The sequence below is a fragment of the Equus przewalskii genome, chromosome 1 (genome assembly GCF_037783145.1).
Source record: "Equus przewalskii isolate Varuska chromosome 1, EquPr2, whole genome shotgun sequence".
In the NCBI taxonomy this organism is placed as follows: Eukaryota; Metazoa; Chordata; class Mammalia; order Perissodactyla; family Equidae; genus Equus; species Equus przewalskii.
The window spans coordinates 97,723,551-97,749,704 of NC_091831.1; the positions used below are offsets into that span (position 1 = coordinate 97,723,551).

At 43.6% G+C, this 26,154-nt stretch overlaps 1 protein-coding gene across 16 annotated transcripts in view; it reads left to right on the top strand.

The window, feature by feature from the left end:
• Positions 1-12,703: 12,703 nt before the first annotated feature.
• Positions 12,704-26,154, top strand: part of SV2B (synaptic vesicle glycoprotein 2B) — a 194,417-nt gene continuing 180,966 nt past the window's right edge. For 10 of the 16 annotated variants that reach the window (XM_070618524.1, XM_070618460.1, XM_070618513.1 and 7 more), the window contains exon 1: positions 14,064-14,221. The gene's annotated coding sequence lies outside the window, so the exon portion shown is untranslated. Of the gene's footprint in view, positions 13,488-14,063; positions 14,222-26,154 lie in introns of those variants that run through there. The other 6 variants (XM_070618425.1, XM_070618439.1, XM_070618414.1 and 3 more) reach the window with 6 other exon arrangements.

The window sequence follows — 26,154 nt, forward strand, 5'->3', positions numbered from 1 at the left end:
AAAGCCCAATAGGTTAGGCTCTGGCAAAATAATTTCTCTTGAAGGCAGGGCTTGTTAAAAAGAGTAGAATGCTCTGGCATATTGCAAAATGGTCACTTTCCCCTCCCCCTGCAGGAAGCATGAGGGGATTTTTCTCCACTCCTCACACGAGAACCCGGTCAAGCCTCTGAAGGTAAAACTCACACAAGTGTGGAAACTCGTTATAACTAGGTCCCCCTGGAGTTTTTATCTGTGAGATAAAAACATCCTTGTTAGGATGGAGTGGTGACTTCCCAGCTCCTTATATGCTGGACTGGAAACTAGAAGTCTCAGAAATATATTTTTAAAATGTCTGTAGCATCCCAACAAGATATGAACACTGTTAACTATTTTGATGCATTTCTCTCTATGTGCATATACATACATATTGTGTATGCATATAATTCCTACATATATGCTCAATATATGTTACCCCTTTCACAACATTTTGATTGAAGTTTGCATAGCTTTGTATTTAGATTTTTTATTTAATTTCCATTTGTATTTTTCTATGTCATTAAATAATCTCATGAACAGGAGGTAACATTCAATCGTCTAGATGTAGCTAAAGGATGAAGCATGGTAGAAAATTCACCTTGAAGTCAAGGAAAGTTGGCTATTAAAAAAGGATCAGTTATCTGTGAACATTTAAGATGACATAAAATTATTTTAGTTCAGTTAAAAAATGCATGTTAAGTGCTCCAGCCCTGTCATCTGCATTGAAGATACAGATATAAATAGAACATAGTCTTTGGTTTGAGGGGCATACATCTATTTAAGGGCAAGACTAACAGACAGTGATAGTACAAAATGATAAGTGCTATGGTGTACACGTGTATGCATGGCATACACATGGACAGAATGTTTGGGGATGAGAGGAGAAGTACTTTACCCGGCTTGGATGGCTTCCTTAAGTGGGAACAAATAAGCCAAGTTACGACAACAAGAATTCAGCCAGATGAAGACTAGGCTCATAAAAGGAGGAGCAGGTGTCCTAAACAGACATAAAAGCCAGTGCAAAGCTGGAGGTGTGGACCCAGCCATGGTGCTGGATGGCAAATGAAGATTGAAGGTGCACTGATACAGGAAAAAATAAGAACTGGGTTGGTAGGGGGTGCCAAGCTCTTCCTTAGTTATTATTTTCATTTTGGTCTCAAATTCTTGTGTTTTTCTTGAAAAGAGAAAGCGAGCATCTCTGCTTGAAGCAAGGGGTGTGTGTGTGTGTGTGTGTGTGTGTCCTGGAGCATCCAGAACTCAGATGACTCTGCTCGCCCTTCTCCTGGAGGATCTAGAGCTGCAGAATACGATTTACAAACTACTGACTTGGAACAGAGGACTATGAGAGGTGAAAAGACTTAAAGATGACTTAGTGAATTGTCCAAAGCCTGTGTTTTAGAAATAGGAGCTCTAAGAGTTGGCAAGGCATTGTAACTTTTTTTTTCCCTCAGGAAATGAGACCAAATGGTTTCTCAGGCACTTCTAAAAATTCTGATGATTTTATCCCACCACATGCTTTCTTTTCCACAGAAAGGAACTCTTGACATAATGGGACCATCTTAGGCTTCTGTTCAAGAAAATTTAGTGCAATAATAACAAGTACAAAATTTATTATTCTTGGAGCACTTTCTGTGTATCTCACACTGTGAAATCACTTTCTATTATCTTTAAAAATTATTTAAAAATTGTGGTAAAATACAACAAAATTTACCATCTTATTCCACCTCTTGGCTATTGTGAATAATGCTGCTATGAACATGGGTCTAAACATATCTTTTCTGGTCCCCGCTTCTAATTCTTTTGAGTATATACTCATAAGTGGAATTTCTGGATCAAATGCTAATTCCATTTTAAATTTTTTGAAGATTAACCATACTGTTTTCCATAGCAGCAACACCATTTTACATTTCCACCAACAGTCACAAGGGGTCTAGTTTCTCCACATCCTTGACGATGCTTGTTCTTTTCTTCTCTTTCTTTTTTTTTATAATAGCCATCCTAATGGGTGTGAAGTGGTATCTCAATGAGGTTTTGATTTGCATTTCTCTGAAGATTAGTGATGATGAGCAGCTGTATATTTTCTTTGGAGAAATATCTGTTCAAGTCCTTTGTTCATTTTTTAACGGGATTGTTTGTTTTTTGTTGTTGAGTTGTAGGAGTTCTTTATGTATTCTTGATATTTGCCCTTCATGAAATACGTCACTTGCAAATATTTTCTCCCATCTTGGGGGTTGTCTTTTCACTCCATTGATTGTCCTTTGATGCACAGAAGCTTTTAATTTTGATGTACTCCAATTTATCTAATTTTGCTTTTGTTTCCTGTTCTTTTGGTGACATATCCAAGAAATCAGTGCCAAATCCACCGTCATGAAGCTTTTCCCTTATGTTTTCTTTTCAGAGTTTTATAGATTTAGCTCTTATATTTAGGCCTTTGCTCCACTTTGAGTTACTTTTTGTGTACTGTGTAAGTGTTGAACTTCATTCTTTTGCATGCGGATATCCAGTTTTCCTAAACACCACTTGTTGAAGCAATGTGACTTTCTTCAAGCCACACACCTAGATAGTAGCAGATGGAACCAGATAGAACCAGAACCCCAGTTCCCTGATTCCAAGTTTCTAGGCTTTCCCCTACTATTCTTTGTCAGTGCCCCATTGCCCACTGTCTTAGGTAACTGAGGCTTTACTACAATCACGCAGAGGTCAGAAGGAGCTTACACTCTCAGAGTATACTTGCATTTTAAAGGGAGAATTTGTTGTCCCCAACATTTTCTGATGAGGAGGCCATCCAGTGCTCCCTCCCCGGCTGTCACCCACTTTTTCCCCTACTTCACTGTTCCATTGAGTTTGGAAAGAAGGCAAAGCAAATCACAAATTCGGCTTCATAGTCACAGGTAACTCATGCTTTACTTCGCATAATTTTCCTCCCTGAATCACAGGGCCCCTTAAGAACCAAGCGTCGTCCCACAGGGAGAGAAAATGGGCTTGCTCAATGAACTATAAATATTTGAAAATATGAATTATGAAATGATTAATGTGGGAAGGCCAAACTTAGCTAATTTAATTTCTAAACTATGTTTTATCTACCGAGACTCTCTTTGATCACGATTCTAGTTTGTTTCATGTCTAAACTGCCTTCTATCTAATTTTCTTTGCAGGAGTTGATACTTAATATATCTCAAAGGGGAAGATTTAATAACCCGATGAGTAAAAGTATTTAAAAATCAGTTTCAAAATGTGTTAAACAGGACAAATATCATTCAGTGTAAGTCTGTGTAAGCCTATGTATTTTGGGTCCTACATAGTCCAGTCTTTGTATAGTGTTGTATTTAAAGGAATATAACCCAGCAACTGAAAGTAATCAAAAGTAATTCAATTATTATTAATCATACGTCTATTAATTAACATTAAAGTGGTTTCAATTCATAACCCGCATTTTTTTCAGTCTCCAGCTCTTTCGCACTTTGCAGCTGTCCCTCCCCCGAGTCGAATGTCCTTCTCAGCACCTACCCGGTGGCCTTTTCTGTTTATTCCCTTCTCCATTTCTTTGTGGAATCTATTTTTTTCCTCAGACATTTCCCTCCTCAAAGATTTTACTGACGTGCGCAATAAAGGCGATGGGAATGAACACCTCTCTCCACCTCCACTCTCACCACTCTTATCCAGGCCACCATCATTTCGAGCCCAAATTACTGTATTACCATTGAAAAGGTCTCCTTGCTTCCACCCCTATCTTTTACAGTCTGTCCCTAATACAGAAACTAGATGATCCTTTAAAAATATATGCAGTCTTACACCCCACCCCCCACCCAGTCTCTGAGTATTATTTATTTGTTTACTGTCTGTTATCCCTGCTAGACTGCAAGCTCCTGGCAGTGGGGAATTTTGTCTGTTTCCCTGCTGTATCCTCAGTGACAACAACAATGACTGGTACACGAGAGGCACCCCAAATTTGTTGAATGAAAAACTGAGCTGATTAATGAACTCCTTGCTTCTCTTGTACATACTATGTCTTCTGTACAGAATGCTCTCTGTAAGATTTGGCATGATTTCAGCTTCAGGCGACAGAAAAGACAGCGAGCTTTATTTTACATAAACAGAGAGCCATTTTGAACGTGGACAATGCGATACCATGAGGGCTTCACAGCCAAGGAGGAAAATAAATCCTACACTCAAGGAAAACAAATCCTATATTTCTGGCTGCCTTCCTGCTACTACCTGCCTTGCCACTATTCATAAATACATTTTTTTTTTTGTCTAGTAGTCTCCTTTTAATAAAGGAGAGTTTAAAAAGAAAGAAGTGGCTTAAATAAGAAGCACGTTAATGTGCTCATATTACTGGAAGTGGAGAGGTACCCACATTTTAGCAGCCCGATGATGGCCTTGAGCTTGCAGGGGCTTTTTATTTCTCTCTCCGACATCTGATACTACTGTATGGACGCCTCCTGTGCCCCACCTCATATCCTCTGAGTCCACCTTTAGTCCAGCCGTTGGTGCAGGAATCAGCTTGTACAAGTCTACCAGCACCTTGCCTCAGCTGCACAGCGTATTTTCCACTTGTTGCCCCAGGGCTTTTCTGATACTAGATATGGGACTCTTGTGGGAACCAAATGGAGGACCAGCTGGACATTCGTGCACATGCAAACCTGCAAGTGTGAAGAAGTTAACATTCCAGGGGGCAACCTTTGACCAATGGGAGATGAAAACTGGAAAATGAGTCTTTCAATCCTCCAATACTTGGGTAACATTTCTGAATCGTATTCTATACAATTCCTCAGAGCTTCCCAACAGAACCAATGTCCAGTTACCAACAGTAGTGACAAGTTCGATAATATGCCCTTGAATTTACTTTCCTTTTCTCCCTATTTCACTCTTCAGAGCCTCCCCATTCTTGTTCTCTGGGCTCATTTCCCAGCATAAAGTACCTGCATGTAGACCCTTGCCTCCGGCTCTGCTTTCATGGGAAAACCTCGGCTATGGCAGTGGGTATCAGAAAGGGCCCTGGAAACTAGTCACTCAGGAGGGATTCTGTGACTGGATCACTCACTGGTCACCTTTATTGGTGGGCAGTAGGGTGGTGCTAACCCTTGGCATGCAATACCACTACAACTACTAAGAACTGGGATGAAGACAGATAGAAGGTGAAGCACTGGCTTAAGCGAGGGGAACCTAGGCTAAGACAACAACCTTCATGTTAATGCTGGTCCTCTTCATGGTTGTAAAATGGCTGCCAGTAGCAAGCAGGGCTATTTGCTTCCTCTTTTGTATCCTGGAGAAGAGAAAGAGTAGTTTTCTTTAGTGTGATCTCATGGACCTCTTTGAAACAATTTCTGTTGCAAAGAAATGCTATTAGGCTTGGGTTTCTGAAAGAACCATGAGCCAGGGCACTGGAGTTACTTACTGGAGTTACTGACCTGGTTGACTTAGGTCAGTCATGGGCCACTCATGGGGTTGACATCTTTTCCAAACATTTCCAAACTTCACAGTTGCTGAGGGAGACTGGATTGGAAGCTAGAGAATAAACCACAATGTCCGCTGCACCCTTCTTCTCCTGGGCCCCTTGATGAACTTCTCATCTTCCTTCCAGACACCATTGAAACATGACCTGTTGTGTGAAGCCTTCTGTGAAGCAGCCTTGTTTTCTCTCTGCTACGTCTAAATCTATATGGGGTAGTGGTTTTGAAAGGAGAGGCCTTGAAGACAGCTTGCCCAACTTCCTAGCTTTGTGACCTTGGGAAATTTGTTTAACCTCTCTGTGTGTCAATATTCGTAAGTAAAAAGGTGCTTACTTCATAGAGTTGACGTGAAGGTTGAGCTAAAACATCTAAGTGGCCTAGAATAGTGCCTGGTATATAGTAAGTACTCAATAATGCCAGCTATTATTAATATTGTTGCACATATTTATTTTTTAATATTTTATGTATATATGCATATTTTAAAACATAGTTTATCTTCATACATCTGTTATAGGATTTCACTTCCAGTCATCTCTGTGTTTCCAGTGCCTGAATGAATAAAGATCTGTTGAATGAATGAATGAACAAACAGTACAGAGAATGCATGCTATATAAAAATCCGGAAGCGAGAGATGGCTATGGAGAGCTGGGGTTGGGGAGAATAGGATGGTCTAGGCAGGTTTACTGGAGGAAGTGGAACCTCAGCAGGAACTTGAAGGATAAGTTGGCTTTATACAGGCTTGAGGACTGGAAACAGTATTCGCATAAGGACTTGGGTGTGTAACGATATAGAAGAGAAAATAAGTACAAAATATTTGAGGGAACAGACCAGTTGGATGGAATGGAAGGTGTTGAAATGGAAGTGAGGAAGGATAAGACAGACAGCTAGATTGGAACCACACTGAAGAGGAGACAAGACAATTCCAATAGAAAAAGAGTGATTTTGTGGAAAATTATGAAATTTTACTGTGATTTGACTCTTGACCCCACCACTTACTGGTTGTGTGGTTTTAGGCAAATCATCTGACCACTCTAAACTGGTTTTTCATTTATAAAATACGAATAATGTGTATAACTTGAGTGTTTTTGTGAAGATTAGCAAAAGTAAATGTAGAATGCCTTTCAAACGGTAAGCAAATGATCAAGGCAGCTGTGAAGTCGATTGTTATACTGGCAGGTAGTGTTAAAAGCTTTTTTTTATACAGGAAGAGTGGCATTTTAACATCATTTGATGGTAGCGTAATTGAACCATCAAAATTTACAGAGTGATAAAATCCAGGAAATGAACCAGCAGGTCTGCCAGACATCACCAGAGCATGGAAATCATTGCCTTCTTTGGTTGATTGGAAAACAGCAGAAGGTAATGGAAATATTCCAAATCCTGTGATGGGCCTTTGTGGGTTCCTTTTTCCTCTTTTATAATTCCACTTTTAAGCAGACCATTGCTTTCTTTATAGAATTCTCTGGTTTTTCTGCAGTATCAGACGTCACTTTCTTTCCTAAAAACCAAGAACCCAAAGTTTTTCTTGGTAAGTTCACATATTGAATTTTGCCACGGTCAAATCTGAAGTTCCTCGCTGCCAGTACGGCGAGCAAAAGAGATTCTGATTCTTTGCATCTTAAATTTTCCTCTTGATAAAACTGTCACCAGAAGGGACTTCATCATTATCACATTGTTCTCAGGCAAAGGCTCACAAAGAATAAACACCAGTGCTTTTCAGAATGTGCTGGTTTCCCTTTGGAGCTTCACTTGTGACTTACTCTTTGGAGCCACCAACCACCAGCTGCCTGATGGCCTCTGGCGCTCATCTGGTATTCTTTAGCCATTTTCAAAACACAAATTGATTGTGGATTTTCCCATTTCTGCCCTAATTATCTTAGCCTTTGCTGTTCTAAGCAAGCAGTTTAGGAGGTCACTGCATTACATGACGAAAGTGAAAACACAGAATGAAGGTGTTCCACCAGATGCATTTGTATTCATGAGAATTGTCATAATTGACAACAGTCTTCTGTGGGAAAGGACATGGAAAATTTGAGTTGGCCTTCATGTTTCCTGAAGAAAACAGGGACAAAGAAGGCTTTTGATGAAGTGAGGTTTATCTCTTGGGTCTTGAGGAATAGGAAAAGGTAATTTAGTTTCTACAGGAAAACTGTGGCTCGAATTTAAAGTAATTTACTTACATATCTGACTCTAACGACTCTCAAAACAAGGTTTAAAAATGATTTTCCCTTCAGATTTCCAGTTGGAGATCAGAATTCGTGTTTCTTTATCTATAAAAAAAAGGATATTCCCATTGGTTGGAAGCAAAATGTCATCATGGTATCATGGTTATTATCTCCCCTGGTTTTGGAATGAGATAATTTGGGTTCTTCTCCTGGCTTCATTACTGATTATTATGTGATCTTTGGCAAGTTACACAACCTGTCTGAAAAATGTGCCTACCTCGTAAAAATGTTGTGAGCGTTAAAGAGTTAGCAAATCACTCTCTACTTCCAGTAATATTTAATAGATAGTGGTAAGTCTTTAGTCTTGTGTATTGACTAGAAAAAATGAATAAATTATAGAGATCATATCTTAAAAGATATTGGAGGGCACTGAAAACAAAAAGGACTAAATGAACTAACATTCCAAAGAGGGAAGGGCCCTTCCCAGGGGAGCTAAGATTACTGTTTTCTTCCTTATGGAGATCTGCTGAGGCTGAGCATGGGTTGTGGATCAGGTTTTCTATAGGCAAAGGGACTATACTCTGGGGAAAAAACCAGCAGAGTTTAAGACTACCGTACGGCCTGATAGGCTGGTTTAAAACCTAGCGAAACCCCAAATGTACAGACAGTTTGCCTGGTGGGAAATTTGCTGAATGCTGAGTTGGGGGGTATAAGAAGCTAGGTACTGGACTGGAAAGGCAGAATGAAATATTTTGCAGTCTCACAGTGCTTAAAAAAAATTCTCTTTGGAGGAAATGTTCCCCAATAAACACAAGACAGATATCATCTTTGAGACATGAAAACAGGGATGAAATGAGTGTAAGTAAAGCTACTATCCAGTTCATTGGAAACTTAATTCCTGAATGGATTGAGGTGATCAACTCCACATCTCATCTGCAAAACAGAGGACAAGGTGAACCATTTCTGGGGGAAAAATCTGTAACTTCAAAGGCTACTAAAAATCAATAATCTAAGTTTCCATTTAAGGAAGAAAAAGCAAATTAAATCCAATGAAAGAAGGAGGAAGGAAATGAAAAGAGCAGAATTTAATGAAAGAGGAGCACCACAAAAGAAAATTCACAAAATTTGTTTTTTATTCATAAAGATAGTAAAATTGATAAATCCCAGACAAAGAGTAATAAGAAAAAAAAAGAAAAAACAAAAATTATCAAAATCAGCAGTGAAAAATAACTGTGGGATATCACCACAGTTAATAAATTTGAAAACTTAAATAAAATAGTTAAAGTCCTGGAAAAGCAATAGTTTAGCAAAGCTGATATAAGAAGAAATAGAAAATCTGTATGGTCCTCTGGCTAATAAAATAATTGAACTTGTAATTAAAAATCTTCTCACAATGAAAACTTTAGGCTCTAATGGTTTCACTGGTGAAGTTTTTCAAACTTTTAAGAAAGAAAGAATACCAATCTACACAAACTGTTCCAGAAAATAGAAATGAGAAAAACTCAGCTCATTTTATGAGGCCAGACAATCTTGATGTAAAAACTTGACAGAGACATTACAAGAAAGCAAAATTATAAGTTAACATCTCCCATAAACACAGAATATTTTTAATATAAAAATATTAGACAAAATATTATCAAATAAAATCCAATGATATATAGAAAAAGATACTACATCATTGCCAAGTGGGGTTTATTTGAGGAATATAACGGTGTAACATTCAAAAGTCAATCAATGTAGGGGGCTGGCCCCGTGGCCGAGTGGTTAAGTTCGCGCGCTCTGCTGCAGGCGGCCCAGTGTTTCGTTGGTTCGAATCCTGGGCACGGACATGGCACTGCTCATCAAACCACGCTGAGGCAGCGTCCCACATGCCACAACTAGAAGGACTCACAACAAGGAATATACAACTATGTACCGGGGGGCTTTGGGGAGAAAAAGGAAAAAAATAAAATCTTTAAAAAAAAAAAAAAGTCAATCAATGTAATTCCTCATATTAATTAAAGAGTAAAACTATATGGTCATCTCAATAGATGCAAAAAAATTTGACAACATATTTATAATATACTTTTCAGGAAACTAAGAGAAGAAGTGAAGTTCTTTAATCTGATAAAAGTTAAAAAAATAAACACTTATGGTTAACATCACTCTCTATGGTAAGAGTGTTTTCCCTTTGAAATTAAGAATTAAGCAAGGCTGTTCATTGTCATCACTTTTATACTTTACATAATAAAAAACAGTATGAAGACTTTTCCCCTGAATTTCAGAATAAGACAAGGATGTCCAATATCACAGCTTTAATTCAACATTATATGAGCGATCCTAGCCAGAGCAATAAGTCAAGAAAAAGCTTAAATACAAGATATAGACATTGGAAAATAAAAAGTAGAATTTGTCTTTATTCATGTATATTATATACTTTGAAAGTCTGAAATAACATACAAACTATTAAAATTAATAAATGAATTTAGTAATGATACAAGGATACAGGATACAAGGATAATATATTAAAATCAATTTTACTTTGATGTTGGATATAATTCAATATAAAAATTAATTTTATTTGTGTATACTCGCACTAAATAATTGGAAAATGAAGTTAAAGTACCATTTACAACAGAATCAAGAGCATCAAATACGTTAGCACCACACTAACAAAATATGTGCAAGATACCTCCACTGTAATCTATAAAATAATACCGAGAGAAATGAAAGGAGATCTAAACAAATGGAGAGATGTACAATGTAAAAGGAGTGGAAGACAATATTGTTAAGATGTCATTTCTCACCAAATTCATATAAACTTAAGGCAATTCTAATCAAAACCCCATGAGGATTTGCGTGTACATGTGCATATATGTGTAAATCAATAAGTTGATTCTAACTTTCATGTGGAAAAGCTAAGGACCTAAGGAGCCAAGACAATTTGGAGAAAGAATAATAAAATTGAAGGGCACACATTACCATATTTCAAGACTTCCAATAAAGGTAAACTAATTAAGACAGTGTAGGGTCAGCACAAAGATATGTACATAGACCAATGAAATAGAATGGAGAGTCTAGAAATAGACCCACAGATAGATGGTCACTTGATTTACAACAAAGGTTCTGTTGCAAGCCAGTGCATAAAGAATGGTCCTTTCCATTATGGTTCTGGAGCATCTGGATATCTATGGGAAAAAAGGTAAACTTTGAACCAACTGCATTCTACACACGAATAGAAGATAGACCCAAATATGAAGGGTAAAACAAAAAGGCTTCTAGAAGCAAATATTGGACAATAGGTGCCTGACCCTGAGGTAGATGCAGATTTCTTAAACAAGACCTCAATATATATATCCGACGAAGGACTCACATCTAAATAGACAGAGTGCCTATAGACCAATAAGTAAAAGACAAAGAACTCAAGGAATTGGTCATACACTTGAAATGGCACTTCACAAAATGATATTCAAATGGCCAATAAGCCAAATGGTCAACATCATTAGTCAACAAGGAATGCAAAGTAAAACTACATTGGAATACCACTACATACCCATGAGAATAGGTAAAATTAAAAGCTCTGACAATGCCAAGTTATGGCAAAGAAGTAGAGCATCTGGGATCCTCAAATACTGCAGGGGGGACTGTAAGTTGGCACAACTACTTTGGAAAGCCGTTTGGTAGCATCTACTAACACAAAACATATACTTACCCTATGACCTAGCAATTCTACTCCTAGTTACATACCCAAAAGAAAAGAACACATATGTCTATCAAATGTCCACAGTGGCTTTATCCATAATAGCTAAAAACTGGAAGTGACCCAAATGTCCACCCCCAGGAGAAGAGAATAAAGAAGCTATGTTACATTTAGGCAAGGGAGTACTACGCAGCAATAAAAAAGAATGACCTACTAATATGTGTAACAATATGGGTGAATCGCACACATCATTTTCAGTAAAAGAAGCCATACACTAACAAACACACACTATACTGTATGATTCCATTCATATGTCGTTCAAGAACAGGCAATACTAATTGATGTGGAAAGAGGTGAGAGTGGTGGTTACATCTGGAGGATGAGCGGTTATCGCCTGAGATGGGGCATAAAGAAGCCTCTGGATGCCAGAACTGTTCTCTATCTTAGTCTCCATGGTGGCTGCACTGATACATATTGAGCAGACACCATATGCTATGTGCCCTTGCACATGGCCAATGAGAAAGGCATTTTTTCTTTTTTTTGCAGCTTACATTTGAGTGAGGCAGGCAGATACTAGGCAACTAACTTTAGTGACCTATGTTGGGTGCTGTGGTAAAGGAAGGAGTGGTGGCTCTAGGCACACGGAGCAGGCAGAACTCATTCATTCCAGGGATGAAGAGAGACTTCCGTGAGGAAGAGATGGCTCAACCGAGAACCATTAGGCATTAGGTGTGGGTAAGAGGATTGGGAAGAAAAGAACATTCCAGGCAGGTGGAACAGGATGTGCAAAGGCCTGGAGGTGAGCGAGTGAGAAGGAATTAAACATTTGGTATGGCTGGCATACAGGAAAGAATGAGGATGAAGAAGTGAGGCTGTGGGGTCAGCAGGGGCCTGTTCTTTGGTGACTAAATGAGATGTGTTCAAAGAGTTTTGGCTTTTCTAAGGATGTTGGGAAGCCAAAGCATGGTTTTAGGTAGGAAAGAGCCAAGATCACATTTACATTCTAAGAAACGAGGCCAGGAGGCTTAGCAGTTGAAGCTCTTGAGGTGGCCCAAGTGAGAGATGATGGGGGTCTGAAGTAGGGAAGGGACAGAGGAGCTGGCCATCAGTGCAGGATTGCAGAGATGGTGAGGAGGTGGAACTGAAGACCTTATGATGGTGGGGTGTGCTGGGTGGGGAAGAGGAAACAGACTTTCAGGACTTGATTCCTTTTAGCCCTATTAAGAAAGGAATGTAGTTCCAGACCCTAGACGACGCCAGCGCCTGGTGAGTTGTGCTGTTCGATGTCTCCTCTGAATTTCCAGTGTCCCTTCGTTGCTTCACACTGCCTCCTGGGAGGAGCCTTTCCTTGCAGGGTGAGCCTTGGGAGTTGAATTTGCTCAGCTCTTTCGTGGGTGGAGTCGAGGGTTGGAAGGAGGGAGACAGGTGCACGTGGAGGGCTTCCTGTAACGCATCACACCCTCCAAGTCTTCCTCCCTCCTCCCGCTCACCAAGTAGGTTCTTTTCAGTCCCCTGACGTTCCCTGATGAGGTAACGAGGACAGAGCGATTTAATTGCATCCGTGGTCTAAGATACTTTTGGGATGGCACTATCAGAGGATTCCCCTTCCCAGGAATTTGAGTCCTCTCTGACCTATCCTAGTTGGGAGTTGGTGAAAAGCGAACACAGCGCCCCCTCGCCCCAGGCGGGGTGGAGAGAGCAAAGCGAGATGAAGACCATAATCACCTGGGTACAAAACTCGAAACTCGAGGAATAAGAAGTTTAATATCTATCGGTCTGCAAATCCGGAGGGCCTGGGGCCCCACTGGGTCCCCTTTCCACTGAGCTATTCCAAACCTTGAATCAGAAGGGGATTTAGAAGCTAACAGCTGCCGGCCGCGAATACCTTTAATGCCCAGGCCGAGAAGAAAGCGGGTTAGGATCTGATCCTGCTGAACAGAGGACCCAGGAGCCTCGCGCCCGCGGCGCTCGGTGTGGCGGGGGCGCGCTGCGCGCTGCGCCTGGGCAGGCGGCTGCGGCGGCGTGGGCGCGGTGATGCAGGTGTGACACCCGCGGACTCCTGCCTCGGCCCGGATCGCCCCAGCGCCGCGTGAGCTCGAGCTGCTGGCGGGGCCGCCAGGGCGGACGCTGCCCCGCCGCACCCGGAGGCGGCCGCCCGCGGACTTCCCACCCAGGTAGGGGACGGCGTTGCTTGCTCCGGTGCGTGCAGACCCGGCCGGGGCACGGACCCCGCGCGCTCCTGGGGGCTCCCAAGCTCGCCCGCCGGGGCTGAAACGTACACGCCGGAGCCTCTGAATGTTGTTTATAGTAAATTGCACAAAAGGCAGGGAAGGCGCTTGGAAAGCGGGCGCCGAAAAGCAAGGACTTGCCCGCTGCCCCGGGGCTGCGCGCTTCTTTCAAGGTGGCATCCCCAAGGGCTGTTTTTAAACCCTATTTGAACTGTTAGCGCCATACATAGTTTTGCAACTTAGGCTGCTGACATTTATAACTGTTTCCGTAAGCTTCCTAGCCACCGCTTTTAGTTTCAATTCGATTCCTACTAGATGGATTCTGTTGTTGTTGGTTTGTTTTGAAAGAACAGGTTAAAAACATGCCTACACCTGGTGGCTCTGGGTTGGGGTTTGTGAGTGTGTATTTCTGTATGTGGAGGGCGCCCTCCGCGGGCGTGGGAGCCGTTTCTTAGGGACACAGAGAGGATTTGTTTATAGATGGATTTTAGCGCAAGGAAAAGAACATGATTTGTTCTGCAGGGTTGGGCGAGCAAATGCGTTCAGCCAGGGAGGAGCGAGGCACTGCCGTTTCTTCCGCAGACGGGTGTTAGAGATCTCTGCTGTCCAGGGTTCAGCCGGGCTGCTGAAACACGATCCTTTATCCAGAAGTCACAGATGCAAACTAGCTCCGTTTAAAGGTAACTTGAAGTCAGCTTCTTGAGCTCTGATAAGAGCAGCTCAGGTCGGGAGGGGTGGGGTGGGCTCTAAGAGGTGCCTGCTCGTTTTTTAAAAAAGCCTGTTTGAGAGGTAAATGTGGGTGGTTTGAGGCTCAGGGAATGGCAGGTGAGGGATGACAGGTGTGTGCGAGGGAGAATTGGGCACTGTAGCCAGCTCAGTGGTCATTCTGGTCTCTTCTATGTTTTTGCTTCCTGCCCTTTCCAGAAGAGGTGACTTGTCCTGCTTGCTCCAGTCGATGCAGTAGATACAGTACAGGCTCATTCTGCATCTTTCTTGAGTCAGCAAAGACTCATCCAGCACCTAGTGTGTGCCAGAGGCCAGATTAATCCTTGGGGATGCAGAGATGATGAAAACAAAAGTGCGGGCTCCCCAGAAGCTCACACCTGGTGGGAGAGAAGCACCTGTAATAATGAAGTGTGCTAAGTTCAGTAATGCAGGTGTGAAAACAGAGCGGCGGGAGCAGAGAGGAGGGAGGAATTAATTATGACAGTGATTATTTTTAGTATGAAACCCTCACAGATGAGGAATTACATAGATTTAAATAGGGACTGGGTTCTTCCCTTGGTCCTTGGTCTGTGAGTGACCCACATCGCTCTCCCACCCCATCAACATCACGGCCACTGGATGGGCAGAGCTTTTCAAGTCACAACAGGGCTGGTGTTTGCCGGACGTGACCAGACCCCAGTAGACGCAGACACAGGCTGACACCAAAGGAGGAGTGTGCCCAAGGCAGGCCAGGCTTTTTATTTATTTATTTATTTTAATGGATTGTTTTCCTAAATTCCAGGACCAGGAAGGTTTTGAAGCAGTGCTTCACAAAATCAGGGATTCTGGAAGATTCTGAGGGATTTTCTGAGCAGAACTTCTGCTTTTTTCCCCGTTGGGTGCCTGACCTGTCTGTGCTTGTCCCAGCCCAGTTCAAAAGAAAAGCTCTGACCTTGATTATATCTAAATGGGTGGAATAAAGGAAAATTAAAACCCTTACCAGCAGTCCTCTCTGGGAGATGAAAATCCAGTCTCATGGATGTTTCTTCCTGGACAAAAGCTAAAAAATGATAAAATGAAGAGCTCTTGTGTTATGTATGTTTGCCAGAGATGCATATCACATGTATTTTGTAACCTAAACCATCATTGAGGTATTTGAAAAGCAGGCTGGCGCATTGCAAGGAGCACGGGCTTTGATGCTCAGACACAGGCAAGTGTTTTGGGCTAGTTACTTTGCCTCTCTTTGAGTTTTGGTTTCCTGATGTGTAAAATGGAATTAACAATAGAGTTGTTATAATAATGACATAGTAGGTGCTTAAAAATATCTGTTCATTGTGAAATGATTGTCATGTATAAATTGCTTGGCATAAAGCAGGCACTCAAGAAATGGCACTTCATTCCCTGAGTACTTACTATGTGTCACGTACTGCTCTATGTGTGCAGAATTGAAGTAAATAAAGCCCCTCAAGGAGCTTAACTTGTGTATGTATATGTGTGTGTTTAAGATAATGGACAAATAAATAACTAGATAGTGTATCAGCCTATGACGCATTATAGGGGAGAGCAATAAAGCAGGGTAAGTGGAATGGGGAGTGCTGCCAGAAGGTAGCGTAAGCATGGTTATTTTTTTATACGGCTTGGTCAGGGAAGGCTTTGCTGAGAAGTGACATTTGACCAGACCCCTGGGGAAGTGAGGGAGCAAGCCAGGCAGATGTCTGAGCAAGAGCTTTGTGGGCAGCGCTACAGCACCTGCAAAACCCTGATGCGGGAGAGAAGCATGTTCATGAGAAAATTGGAAAGGAGGCCAGGGAGGCTGAGGTTGAGTGAGTGAGGGGAACAGCAATAGGACTTGAGGTCAGAGGGGTAGCATAGCAAGGTCACTGGGGTAGTGCCTCTTGTAATTTCTATTTGTCGCTCAGATTTATGTCCTGAGCTCTGGTTTAAGGAATTGGCTGGAATTCTACACTCTACGTTTAGAAGGTTGGGTGGTAGACATAGGTTCCTGTGGTCACTCAGAGCGTAAATGAACGCAGCAAGCAGAGGCATAAATCTTTGCAAGGCGACGAGAGGCACAGGAATTAGGGAGCAAGTGGCAAACAGTGTCTGATGCGTTTCCTCCACATCAAGGACTGTATTTGTGCTTCTTTTGAACCTTAGTATTTTGTTAGTTTCCTTTCCCCCACCATGAAAGAAAGGGTCTCCTTTATTGAATAGTCTTGCAGGTATTCTCCTTGCTGGTTGTTTTTCTTTTTTCTTTGAGAGCAATAATAGTTTCTATGGTTATGGAAAGGTGTCGGAATCAAATGGAAATATACTGGCCTTTGGTGTACCATGGAATGCATTTACATAATATCATATGACACATTTATTTGAGACTTCCTTCCATCTTGGAGGCTTCCTGTGAAAGTCGCAGTTTGCTGCCGTGTCCTTTTGAGGTTTGTTCCTCTCGAGAGCGTGTTTGGGGATTTGAGAGCTCCATCCCACGGCCGTCCTTGATGCAGTAGGTTTACTGCAGTGTGCTCCACCGACAGAAATGGGACTGGATGCCTGAGAATCTTGTCAAAGTTTCTCTGAAATAGGATATGGCGAGGCTGGGTCACGGTCAGGGTAGCTGCCCGGGTGTCCCCCAAGTTACTTCAGAAGGTGACATTTACCTCTGTGAATTTCCCCCATGGCTTTTAGTCTTGCTGCCTCAGAAACCTGATCTGTCTCTTGGGGCCACATCACAGTGACCTTGCTCACCTGCATGCCGGTCTGCTGATTTGCAGTGGCTGAGACATGGTGTGGTATGGTTAGTGTGTCTTCTTCCTGCAGACGCCCCTTTGTGAGAACTAAATCACAAGAAGTTTTCCCCGTGAGCACCTACCCAGAGCAAAGCAGCTGAGATGCCTACCCTTGGGACTCATCACACACATTGGGGCTGATCTTGCCGACAGGCCTGCAGAACAAACCTCCCCCAAACTTAGTGGCTTAAAATGGCAACCATTTGTTATTTTCTCACATGTCTGTGGGTTGGCTGGGCAGTTCTGCAGATCTGGGTTGAGCTTGGTTGATCTCAGCTGGGTTTGCTCATGTGGCTTTGGTCTGCTGATGGAGTGGCCGAAGGCTGGCTGCTTTAGGATGGCCTCAGCTGGGACGCCTTGGCTCTGTTCCATGTGGTCTCTCAGCCTCCAGTGGGCGATGCTGGCATGTTCACATAGTAGCGGCAGGAGTCCAAGAGAATGGAAACTCGCATGGCCTCTTGGGGCCTAAGCTTGTAACTGGCACACTGTGACTTCATCCTTGTTTATTGACAAAAGTAAGTCACAAGGCCAGCCCAGAGTGAAGAAGCAGGGGAAGATGGCATTTTTTGATGGGCATTGCTGCACAGTCACATTGCAAAGAGCATGGATACAGGGAGGGGAAGAACTGGGGATATTTTTGCAATCAATCTATCCTAGGGACCTTAATATTTAAAGTCCCCTTGGCTAAGGCTTCTTTTCTCCTAAACTTTGCTTGAATGAGCAATGTCTGCAACTTACCCTTTTTTCCTTTTTCTTTTTTTCTGTGTTTCCGTGTGTGACCAACTGTAGACCTATTTTTCTTTAGTCAGTCATTCATTCACCAGATATTTATTGAGTGCTGTCTATGTGCTAGGCATGTTATAGGCAGAGGAGACAGCAGTGAAAATAACGAGATCTATCCTCATGAAGCATTCATTCTAGTTGGGGGAGACATAATATGTAAGTAAACAAGTAAATGTGTAATATCAGGTGATGAAAGAACCTGAACCAGGGAAGGGAGGATGGAGTGCTTAGTTGAGTGGGGGTGGGGGGTAGGGAGGAGTAGGGGGTGGGCACTTTATATAAAGTCATCAAGGTGTCATGAAGGGAGTGAAAGAGTGAGCCAGATGGAGATCTGGGGAAAGACCCTTTCAGGCAGGGAAACAAGTGCAAAGGGCCTGAGGCAACAGAGTACTGGCATGTTCTAGAATAGCCAGGAGACTCAGGTAGAAGGATCTGAGAGAGGGGGAGCATGGTATAAGGTAAGATCAGAGAAATAGCAGGGAGCTAGGTGATACAGGGTCTTATAGGGCCTTGTGTGGACTTTGGCTTTCTCTCTGAGCGAGATGGGAGGCCATTGGAGAATTGTGAGCACAGGTTGCCATTATCTGATTTATGTTTTCAATGCTCACTTGAGCTTTAGACCTTAGAAGAGGTTCTGAGGGCTCAAGTGTGGAAACAAGGAGATCAGTCAGGAGGCCACTGTGATCCAGATGAGAGGTGATGGTGGTTTGGACCAGGGTATGGCGGTGATGGTGAGAAGTCCAATTCTGGATGTATTTGATGATGGAGCAGAGAGGACTTGCGGGTGGGTTTGATGGGTTCAATTTAGGGTATGAGAGAAAGACAGGGGTCAAGGATGACTCCACATATTTTGACCTGAGTAACTGGGAGGAGTTGCCCTTTACTGAGATGGAGAAGGAACAGTTATGGGGTTCAACTGGACATCCAATGGGAGATATTAAGTAGGCAGTTATATGTGTGAGTCTAAAGTTGAAGGAAGAGGTCCTAGAAGGAGATACACATTTGAGTATCATTAGCATGTTATCTGTTTTTCCCTTCAATAAGCCAGGTCACTGCTGTATCACCAGTGCCCAGAATATTGCCTAGCACATAGTATGTGCTCAATGAATATTTACTGAGTGAATGAATGGAACCCTTTTATCACTGGAGGTGACTGTAGATCTTTGCTTCAGTGGCTCTTGAAGGGTAACTCCTTGAGGTTATTTCCTTTCTTCCCAAGGTCTCCTGGGAGCCTTATTGTAGATCTTGTGGACTAAAAACAGACTTTAAACGTGAAGCCTCCAATTGCTTATACCTTACAGAAAGCAATGTGTGGTGACAAGTAAGAAAGAGAAACAAGTGGAGACCAAAAAATAGCTCGTACTTTCAAAAAAGGAGACGAGATTTTCCAGAGAGAAGTGGTTGAAATTCAGGGGTGTGATGTTCCTGGGTTATTATTATACTGCTCTTAATTTAAGATTAAGCAGGATCAGGGAAGAATCTTGTAAAAGGGAGAAACTTATTTAAATCAATTTTATGCCGAGCGAAAGAGTGTCACCGGCTTGTTGAAAAATCCCACATCCACAGCGTCTTGCATAATGTGTTCCTGTTTATAAAAGGAGAGAAATAGGCAGTAGCCTTACAGGGAAAGGAGAGGGATGGAATGACCTCAGTCTCAAACTCTAGGTACCCTGCCTTTCCTCCCCATGGTGTGGCTGAATATGAGTGTGAGTTTTGTTTGCAAAGATATTGGGGGCGGAAGGTGGGAAAAAAAGTAGGTGCTACAGTTGAAAGTCATTTCCTGTGTGTGCGTGTGTGTGTGTGTGTGTGTGTGTGGAGAGAGAGAGAGAGAGAGAGAGAGACAGAGACAGAGACAGAGAGCGAGCGAGAGAGAGCCAATAGTGGGATAAAAAAGAGAATTGAAGTCCAGAAGGAAGTACGAGAAAGAGATAGCCAGTTGACCTCCATTTTTGTGAGTGGGTAATAGGCCTGACCAGGTTGGGGGTAGGATGGAGCGATGGGGTTTGGAATCAGACAGAACTTGGTTTGAACTCAAGCTTCATTACTCTCTAGCTGTGTAAACTTGAGCAAGTTATTTAACTTCTCCAAGTCTTGGTTTCCTCAGCTGTAAAATGATGATGGTGACGCTGATGATAATACTCAAGTTCTTTCCAGTTCCCTTTATGCTCCTGGACTTGGAAATATGTTGGTCTAAATGTCGATTAAGGGATCACTGTACCTGGTGAGGTACTTAAAGTTTCTGTGTGAAGAGAGAATTGAGAACCTGTCATTTAATGTTGCCAGTGCTATTGAGAAGATTATTTGCATGGGGCCATGCTGTTCCAAATGAGACAAGTGGATAATAATCAGCCTTATTGGCTAGAGATTTCCAAGGTGGCTCAGAGGGGAATCAACCTTCTATTCTCTGCAATAAGCCAAGCCCACTAGCTCATCTCTGTGACGTCCATGGTTTGTTGGAATTCCATGATGAAAATTTCTGAGTCCCTTGGATTATGTAGATGCAGAGATTTCCCTATCAGATGCCTCTGGGCATTACTTCCACAGAATCTGCCCCAGGTGTCTTCTACTGGACAAGTCTGCTGTTCTCTCCATTCCAGGCACATCATAGATATTTATTACATCATGAATGAGTAAATGCTGTTATGGTTGCATTGGTGGCTGAGCCTCTTCCTGGTTATTCCTCACTGGCCTGGGCAAGAAATGAGTGTAAGTGACAGTGATGGGCTAAGTCTTCAGCACCTAGTCAGTACTCAGCAGCTAATGGTTTCTCTCCCCCTACTTCTGTGCTTTTGCTGCCAATCTGGCCTCCTTTAGATCAAGGAAACGCGCCCAGCTTTCGCTTGGAGCGCTCAGACACAACAGCAGCAAAGGCTACAGCTCCCTTGCTGTGTTGCCCATTGATCACAGCTCACCCAACAGTGTCTCGTGCTCTAGCAACGGAGACCACACCATGGATACTCTCCTTCAACTCACCAAACAGGAGCCTGTGGTCCTAGCAAGTCTTCCGGTTTTCTGTAGAAACTCCAGCTCCACTCACTTCCTGTTTCCTTTACTCATTCGAGCTTGCTTCTGTCTTGGGTGGCAGTGAAGAGAGTAGCATGAACTTTCTTTGCCCAAAAGGCAATTGAAAATTCTCCCCTAACCAGTGACTGTGTAATCCCTCAGAGATAGAGTTGAACTGACCTCTTCTAGGAGCTAGATGGTATAGGCCACCTCCTTTCTCCCGTTTCCATTTTATAGATGGAAACCTGGGGCCCAGAGAAAGGCAATCACAGACAACTCAATTCTTTTGCTTCCAGCTCTGCATAGATGCAAGAGAAGGTAATTTTGAAGACCACTGGGGCCTTCTGGAATCACAGATGTCTGGACCTGGAAGTTGGCCGTTCATGCTGGGAGCTGGGTGCCATTAACTGCTTCCTATGTCAACCCCAGATGATGCCTGTGTTGGCAGGAGCTCTGGGCTCCTAAAACTCACCCAAGCAGGGAAAGGTGTGAGTTTTCAAGGTCTTTCCATGACAGAAACCTGCAAATGAATATTGCTAAGAAGAAGGAACAGAACATGACCTTGGATAAACGTGCCATCCATCATTATTTCTGAGTGTGCAGGTTTTGTTTTAATAAATATTTCATGGGCAGCTTTCTTTTCAGATCCAGAGCAAGCTCAAGGCAATGGAAGGACTTATTTGAGCTATGGGGTCTTCCCATTTTAGAGCTGAAGGAACCTTAGAAAGCAGGAATCTAAACTCCTTACTAGGCAAAGGAGGGAGCTGAGTCCAGAGAAGGCAATGACTTATTTAAGATCCTACAGTAAGTTAATGATGGAGAGAGGATCCAGCCCAAGTCAGCGCCACAGCCGCATAAGTTCATCTGAGGGTAGAGGATAAGAGAGACTGGGAAAACAGGGCCTGGGTCTCCTTCGTTATTATGCTTAGAAATCCTCTGAAACAGCACAACGTGTTTTCCCAGGCAGCTGAGAGCCTGATTAGGCTCCTCAACTGCTTCTTCTGAGAGCTCCTCTGGGATTCCCCTGCCAGCTCCCACAGCCCAGGCCCAGGGAGGCTGCTCTTGTTTTTGCCTGCGGCCCCTGCTCTCCTGCCATGCACAGAATCTGACCGTGGCCTCTCGCCTGATCTGCGCTGCAGCAGATGGTGCTGAGGAATGGAGCCCAGCTGGCATGTAGGCGGCTCTGAGGGAGAGGAAACGGCCTTGTGGGGTGGCCTGCTCTGGGCAGAGGGCTGGGCCTGGGGATGGGGCTGGAGAGATCACGACAATGTCAGGAGCTCCTGACCTTGGCCCTGGAGAGCTCGAGGGACTCAGTTCCACACCAACTCCTATGATGAGTGATGAATGCATCCCACCCGTGGCTGCTTAAATGTCCATGGGTTACATGCAGCCACTTTTATTTTTTTAAGCAAAGCATAAACTTAAGCTTTAAGGAAAGGGAAGCTAAAGGGAACCAGTAGCTTAAAAATTTAAGTCACAGAAGACAAGCTCAAGTGGAACAAAGCGGAGGTAGATGAGAAAGGGTCAGAAGCAATAGGGAAACAGGGTGGGAAGCTGAGCCAGGTTCTCCTCTGGCTCCCCGTGATGGATGACTTCTCTTTTCTTCTTTTGGTGGTGCTGGCCAATCTCTGGCATGGAAGCTGTGCCAGGCTCCAGTCCTCACATCACAGGATTGGTGGCCTCCTGTTTCCAAGTGGCCCAGTGTGCGGGATCTTGGGGCATCACAGAGGGCTCTCAGAGGCCAGGTTAGTTCTATCACATTTCTCAGTTTTTTACCTGTGTCACTCCCAGGTTGGCATCCTGTTACTTTCAGCCCATTTCCTCCGGACAAGTAAGGCCCCTTCTGGCGGAGTCGACCTTCTAGTCAGTTCCTGGATTCTTGACTTCTTTGAGATGGTAGAAGGCAAAGAGCTCCAGAGCCAGTCTGCCTAGGTTCCCAGCCCGGCTCTGCTTCTTACTAATGTGAGATCTTGGGCAAGTCATTTAACAGCTCTTGCCTCAGTTTCCCAATCAGTAAAACGGGAATGATGATAGTATTACCTACTCTGTAGACTTATGGAGAATAAGACATGAGTTAACTTGCACAAAGGGGCTAGAACGGTGCCTGCCTCCCAGTGAGCGCACTGAGGGCAGATAGTATTCAACGCCACGTCCTGAATCCAACAACTGGCTCAGGTCCATTTATGGCAGCTGCCACTCCAGATAGAGATTGTCACCCCAGACTCCCTGGAGCTTGCTCAGGACTCTGGTCTGCCCCCTGTGCTCTCAACTCAGAGAGACAAGGTCATGCTTAGGGCTTGCCCATCTGAGAATGGGAGGGAAAAGTCACCCTCAGCTTATAAGGCTCACCACCAGCTTTGGCGCAGCACTTTAGTGTCCCGAGCGTGGGATCCTCATGACAGCCCTTGACTTAGCAGCCTGTAAATCTGTTTTATTCCCGCTTTATAGATAAAGAAATGGAAACAGGGATGTTTAATTTTACAGCCAACATTAATTTTGTACTAAGTACTGGGGATGCACATATGCGTCAGCTGTTGTTCCTCTAGGAGCTTGAAGCGTGATCATGTGACAATAATGATTATTATTATGCACATATGATTTCATTTAATTCTCACAGTCCCTGTAAAGTGGGGGTTTATTGTTTCCATTTTATAATGGAGTAAATGGAGGTTCAGAGGAGTTAGATAACTTGCCCAAAGTTTAGCGTCTACTAAAGAAGCTACCTGATGCCCTAGAACATGTTCTTTGCCCTGTGCTGTGTTCCCTCCCCACCTCGTCCGTGAAGGCTTGTTGGGTGTGGCACTGGGCCTCAACGCGCAACCCTGACTCTAGGGTCCCCCACTCTTGCTGTGACAACACACTGTCTCTGACGGGAGTTTGCAAGTATCTAGCTAGTGCCCAATGGGCTTAAACCAGGCTCCAGACCCACCTGCTTCCCAGCCTCTGGAGCTGTTCTCCTTCTCTCATACGTCCACCTGCCCTACTGTAGGCTTGTTCTCAGGGCCAGTACTTACCTGAAGCTGGAGATATTTTCACTGTGAAAGGGGTCAAACTTCAAGCGTCCTTGATGATAACGGGCCCTAACTCAGTGCTCCATGGCTCATAACTCGTTTCTTCTATAACTTTGAGACCAGTTTCCTGTCTTCCCCAAGGAGGAGTTGAGAGAAATCTGTGTTCCTCTGCATAATTGACTTCATTAATTCTAGACTCTAAGATTGATTTTGGGCCCAGGCCCAAACCATACTCTTCCACAAATATTTATTGGGCCACTGCTACGTTCTAGGCCTTGTCTCTGAAGCCGTTCTCTTATTGGAAGGGTCTCTGTTTCTCTCTCTGAAACCTTTCATCTTCTGGAAGCAGGGGTCTTTGAGGTTTGTCTCCCTTGCTGCCCCAGGTGCTTCATGTGCCCAGGGAAACAAACCTCAGGGCCTTGTCACTCAAAGGATGGGACCAATAGCATCAGCATCACTCGGGAGCCTGTGGGAAATGTAGAATTTCGGGCCCCACTCCAGACCTGCTGAATCAGAACTTGCATTTTAACAAGATCTCTGGGTGACTTGTCTGCACAATAAAAGTAGGGTACAGGTCACAACCTCTTCATACCATTTTTTCCTGTCTTGAGAGCTCACATGGTCAATGGTTTTGGCCCCACAACCTCTGATTCATCAGAGAAGGAGGATCATGACTTGGGTGGGGGCCAAGCTTCCTCTGTTGGCCAGGTCTTATACGGGCTGCATTCCTGGGCTGTGCCATTGGGAAGCTCATTAAATAGTAATTATAATGCAAGGTGAGAAGGTGATATTATGGAGGTATATACTAAGTAAATGCTTGTGGGAGCACCAACTATAAGCAGTTGCTATTGCTGAATGAAGAGAGAAAACTGAGGGCCAGTAAAGGCTATTGGACCAGATGAAGGGGTACTGCTTAACTGAGCCTTGAAGGAGGGGTGCTTCTCCAGGTGGGGGGTGGGGAGGAGAAGGGTGTTCCTGATAGAGAAAGTAGTTTGAGGAGAAGCACATAGATCTCAAAGTGCTTGGTTGATTTGAGAACACTAGGCAGTCTGATGTGGCTAAAACCTGGGCTGTGAGGTGGTGTTGGCCAGGGAGTGGAAGAGGGAGAGAAAAGGATGGGGAGAATGGTGGAAAGTGGCATGGAGACCCAGTGGAATCTCTCGGGGGTTTAAAGGTTATCATCAGGTGTGCTGAGGAGGAAAAAACTCAAGACCCACTGAGATAATGGAGAAGCTGATGGTCTTGGTGCCTTAAAGTAGTCTGTGAGTGGTGAGATAACCACTGTCCTGTGCTTCAGCCACGAGACTCTGCTCAGGGTCAGTTGAGTGGATCAGAAGTCTGACACAGCCTCCATCACAGACATCCATCCAACTAGAGAAGCAACAGCTGTGGAAACTGTGAGTGATGTCTTAGAGATGTTTGAAGGTATAGAAAGAGCCAACAGAGCATGGAAGACATTTAGGAAATATAAGGAAGCCCTTAGACCGCAGTCGCCCAGAACAAATGGAGCAGAAAGTTGTTTTCTGTATTTGAAATAGAAGAGAGAGATGCAAGGGGACCAGGGAGTAGCGTTATTTCTCAGGCAGTTGCCTGGATTACATGGTTCTACTCATAACTGCTCCAAGAGTTAGTAATTAGTGGATTTCCCCCCTTTTCCCTTCTCACCACCATTTTGGATATATTACAACCCCATTATGGATAATCCTGAAAATTGAGGAAAGGAAAATCCAGCTGTAAGCCCACCATCTATGTAAGCATTTTGAATTATTTTCTTTATTTAGAAATACTCCTATTAAGTATGCAGTTTTGGAGCCCGTGGCCGAGACTGGCAAGCTCTTCCTCAAACCCGTGTCCGCCTCTTCCTTAGCACGCGGACTCCATGTCCCAGCCTCTTTTGCAAGCGGGCGTGGCCATGCCGCAGGTCCACTGATGCGTTGAGAATGGATTCGACGCGCTCCGCTCCCAGGCCTGGTCCCTGAAGCTCCACGTATGCTCCTCCAGGCTCTTTTCCCATTCACTGGCTGGCCCTACTTGGGGCTGTCTCACGTGCAAAAAATAAACCCTGACTGCATTAAACTACTGACAGTTTAGAATTTGTTACAGCCGTTAGCCTCCCTTTACCAATACAGAATCTGAAAATTTAATTAGCAGTTTCTTGTAAGCTTATGAAAACACATGGTGCAGCATCAAGAAGAATGGTTCTTGAGAACTTAAAGATTAAAAAGGTACCTCAGGGCTGGCTGTTGGGTTGCCCGTTTCCTGGGAGCTCCTTCAATGCAGAAAAGGGTACGAGGTTAAACATAGTTTTTCCTCCGATGACTGTTCTGG